The sequence below is a fragment of the Diceros bicornis genome, chromosome 9, assembly GCF_020826845.1.
Source record: "Diceros bicornis minor isolate mBicDic1 chromosome 9, mDicBic1.mat.cur, whole genome shotgun sequence".
NCBI lineage: Eukaryota > Metazoa > Chordata > Mammalia > Perissodactyla > Rhinocerotidae > Diceros > Diceros bicornis.
Window position 1 is genome coordinate 43,898,109 of NC_080748.1, and position 5,200 is coordinate 43,903,308.

Consider the following 5,200-nt stretch of genomic DNA (forward strand, 5'->3'; position numbering starts at 1 on the left):
TTTTCTGAAGATGAACAGTAATGAAGATGTATACTTAAGTAGTGAGACAGAAATGTAGTCACTGTTCATTAATAATAACAGCATATTATATTTATAAAGTGAATATATTGTCAACCGTGTTTCTAATAACCACCCTGTGGTGTCATTGAGAAAAATATTCCCTTTGTCCCTTACTTAAGAAAACAGAAGATTGGAGAAATTAAGTAATTTGCCCCAGGGTCACACAAATGACAAAGAGGTAAAATTCAAGTCGAATTTATATATTTTCATTACAAATTCAGTGTTCTAGCCATGAAAATGTGTGTAGAGTTTCATATTAAAAAATGCAGAGTACAAAGATGGCTATGATTCGTTGCCTTTCCCTACAAAGTAGTATCAATTATGAAATGATGTAATGGAGATTCAAAGTTTAATAAGCAAATAGAAAAAACAAGTGGAATTGACTTTGACTGGTTTGACTACATAGAGGAAGACTATGCAGAGGAAATAGCAATTATGCTGAATTATGATTACCAGGATCTCCACTAGCAAAGAGAGAAGAGGTTATTCAAGACTTAGGAGATGTTATTGCAAATGAAGGAGGGAAAAGGGAAACAGATGAAGATATGTTCAGGGAAAAGTGAGTGTGTGCTATGAAGGAAGCATAGAATATTTATGGACTAATGAGATAAAGACAGTAAAACTAAGTGGTACCTACTCATCAGGCTACTTAATGCCATGATACAGAGCTCAGATTATGTTATCTAATAATGAAGAAGCCTTTCAATGTTTCTCTGTCAGTGCTTGACATGATCAGAAATGTGAATCAAGATGATAATTGTTATTGTGTGGGCAATAGAGATTGATTGTGGGAGAAATGGGGATATGTTTGTGGGTATATTTGAGTCTGAAAGGTTTAGGACTTTAAGGTACTTATTCACTAGAAACCATAGGAAACAGAAGTAAACCTAAGAACACAGAATATAAAGGTTAGTCTTTGAAAAGAGAATATACTTGTACATTTCTGAGATAGTTGGAAATTAGGAGACAGGAAGTGAAAATATAGACAGATATTGAGGAAAAAACAGAAGTTGGGGTGATTTCCATGATATATCCTCAAACTGCCAACTTTCAAATAAAGAGTAAAAAGTTCCCTGAAAATAGTAATCATCAAGAAGCACTATAAAGAAGTATTCATATTTAACTGAAGGTTATCTGACTATGATAGCCATTGGCTGCTCCTAATTCTGTCTTTTGAAGCACCACAATGCACACTCATCTTTCATGCATCACACATCAAATGTTGCTTACATTATTCTCTTAAGCAGATAGCATGCTACCCCATATCTCCTTCTTCTAACATTCTATCTCCTATTACACCAACAATTTTTCTAGGCCATCATGTCTCTCTCGTAGCGATCCTTGCCATCCTTCTCTGGATATCTCTACCATTTGCCACTCTAGACTTCAGAATATTAGTCTCAATACTGTATATCATGTGAATGTCTATATACATTTTCAAATATCATTAGTAAAACCCCAGGGATTAAAATCCTCTGGAATGTTATCCAGAATAACTTTAAAGCATCATTTGCAATTTTAAGAAGACATAAAATTCTGAAATCAAAGTATGTATTGTAGATAAAATAAATACATGATTCTTCAATGTACACTGTGAAATTTGTTATATTTTTTGCAAAAGTTATGAGAGTATTATCCATACTTCATCAAGCCTGTGATATATTAGGTTCTTTCATTCAAATTAGCTTCTTTCAAATTATAAATAGAATGTGAAAACACAGAATAAAAACCTAAAATGTATAACAAAAGTTTGTGCTTTCTTAAAAATTAATTTAATTTGCCTTAAGATGGCAGTATTGTTCTTCTCAAAATTTTAAAAAGTTTTAAAAAAGTTTCGTGAGGAAAGCATAGGCCTTCTAAACACTCTGTTGCCTTCACAGACACAAAAACCCAAGCTTATCAAAGAATTTGGTAGATGTAATATACATACAGATTAAACTAAAAGTCTATACAAACAGTGATAATGGTTAAAAACACAAGAAGTGCAAATCTGATTGACATGTTAGTTAATTAAAAGCAACACGGAGAAAAGGTTTTCGATCACAGAGAGGATTACACACAGTGACAAGTCTTCCAAATTACTTTGTTTCAGTGAAGAAGGAAGAATCAATAAATGAAATTAAAAACAAACAAACAAAACCCTCCAGGAAAATATTCCGTGTAACTAAATGTAGTGAAAACACCAGCTTATACAGAAAATATCTAATCAGGCAGAAGCCAAATTAAGATATTAAAAACAAGATATGTAATTGTGCAAAAGGGTAAAGATTCCTGATTATCAGTCGTTGGGGAGTACTTTTCACACAAGTTTCATTAACATTCACCATGGCCGACCTATGTTTGGTCAAAAGCCTTACAAATCTTTACAGCCTGATTAATTTGAAATATAATGCAGCAACGCTTGTTTCCTCCAAGTTTCTGAGTTATTCAGTGGAACCTATAAACATTTTCAACACGCAAGTCAGTCTTAAATACTCCAGAGGATAAAAATGACAATGACTTTACAGTCTCATTATAGGTCACATATATATAAAAAAATTAAAGCAGGCAAAGGTACATTGTTAAGAGGTTCACACAAAAAAAGTGTTTTTAGGGACTATACGCCAGGTTAATGGAATAATACATTATATATAATATGTTACATCAGTATAATTATTTACTTGATCAGGCAGTTGTAATTTTATCTGCAGCCTGAGCCACGAGGACATTCTGTGGTCTGTATTAGTCATTTAGTATTTTACTGCCTTTTGAATCAAATGTAATTTCTTCAGCTTAATGTTGACTGTCCTCCAAATCTCAGGCCTTTCCACTTCATCCTCACCTACCGTTCACCTAAACAGCTATGAAAATCAGGATATATGGCTTTTTAAAAATTATAAGCCCCGGGGACGGCCCAGTGGCGTAGCAGTTAAGTTCACTTTCACCCCTTCAGTGGCCAAGGGTTCGCAGGTTTGGATCCTGGGCATGGACCTACGCACTGCTTATCAAGCCATGCTGTGGTGGCATCCCACATAAAGTAGAGGAAGATGGGTACAGGTGTTAGCCCAGGGCAAATCTTCCTCAGAAAAAAAAGAGGAGGATTGGCGATAGATGTTAGCTCAGGGCTAGTCATCCTCAAAAAAAAAAAAATAAATAAATAATAATAAAAATTATAAGCCCCAAAATACATATATCTATTGTACTTTTCTAAGGACATTTTTCTACATAAGATTTACTTTCCACAGAGGTTTTTTAAAAATTGGATTGCATACCATTTTTGAAATATCATTTACAGCATAATCCTGGATGCCATGGGGCAATTATCCAGGCACCAAATTATCATGATTAGCACACATACTAAGCATAAAACATAACACAAGGACCAGTGTGCAGGGCAAATGGATGGAATGTTAACAAGGAAAGAAAAGTAACCAAAGAATTATAATCATTAATTCAAATACAGAAAGAGGAATTTGAGATCATGCAAATTATGTAAGAAAGAAACAAGTTAAAAATTATTCATTTTTTTCTTTGGAATTAGACAAAATGGAGACAAAGAGATTCATGGAATGTGAGATTTTACCCTGAAATTAGAAAATCATTTGGTCATACTCCCAAAATGCATATCTTCTGGGCCTCCATTAATTGTGACTTTACTACTTAGATAGGAACAGCTTGTCCCAACATAGGACAACTCAAATGCTAAGCATGTTGGCTTTAATTTCAAATTGCAAAATGATTTCCTGAGATTTATGTGCAATGCTTCATGCTCAGGTCCTCAGAGTCAACCCATCATGGTTGACTATGTCTATGTCTTCTTTCACACCATCTACAATATAAGTGTGTTGTTTTATTTTGGTGAATATTTTTATATATATTTTTTTCTTCCAGAAAAGACAATAAATTCCACTATTTTCAGTTCTCTTGTCAGAAAAAATTGTTTGATGCTTGGATATAAGACAAAAAGATGGAAGATGCTTCCTTTCATTATCACGTGGAGGCAAAGCCTCATATGTATTGTTCAGGGAAATGTATTTAGTTTATTTCTCTGTTTACTATTGATTAAAGGTCTAAGACTTAGTGACATCACTTTTTTTTTTTTTTAGGAATCTCTTTTTAATTTCAGCTATATTGAGGTATAATTGACATATAAAATTGTAAGATATTTATGTGTATACCGTGGTGATTTGATTATGTATGTATTGTGACAGGATTTCCCCCATCTAGTTAACTAACACATCCATCACCACTCACACACACACACACACACACACACACGAGAACATTTAATTTCTACACTCTTAGCAAATTTCAATTATAAGATACAGTGTTATCAACTATAGTCACCACGTTTTACATTAGATCCTCAGATCTTATTCATCTTATAGCTGAAAGTTTGTACCCTTTTACCAACCTTTCTCTATTTTCTCCACTCCCCAGTTAATATCACTTGTTAACTGTTGATTTTATTCTTATAGAGATGCAAATAATTTCTGTCCAGTTGAACAAACAATACCAATTCTTAATGGCATGTAGGACATTATCCAGTTTGCAATTTAACACAGCAATTTAATTCTTCAATAAATATATCTTGCTTCTGAGGTTCCTTCATTAAATGGTGTGTTAAAAACTTTAGCACATGTGTATTTTATATTTGCCTGAGTGAGGATCTTGCCATTTTGAAAATTTTAATATTCTATGTACCTGTATCCACATCCAGTCTGTATCTATATCCTATCCGGTAAGTGTCTTCTGTTCGGTTGCATCAGTTTTCTATAGTTTGGCTATGTAGGATGTTTCGAACCACTTGATGGGAAGCATCAGTTTCAAATGGGATTCCAAGTAGAAAATGTATCATTGTTCACAGAATACAGTTTGATGAACACTAGCAAACTCTGGTATCTGTAACAGCTTAGTTCACTACTCTTTATTGGTACACTACTCGTTATTCAATGGCCAATAACATATGAGCTATGTAGGGTGATAAATATTCTTAAATTATGACTTGGAGGTAGTTTATATTCTGCTATCATCAATAAAAAATATTAATGATATATTCATAGAACATTAATTCTCTATCTGGAAGACAATATAGATATGTAAATTAATGAAGTAAAAAATAATTTAAAATCTTATGCTTTATCAATTCTCTCAGATCCAA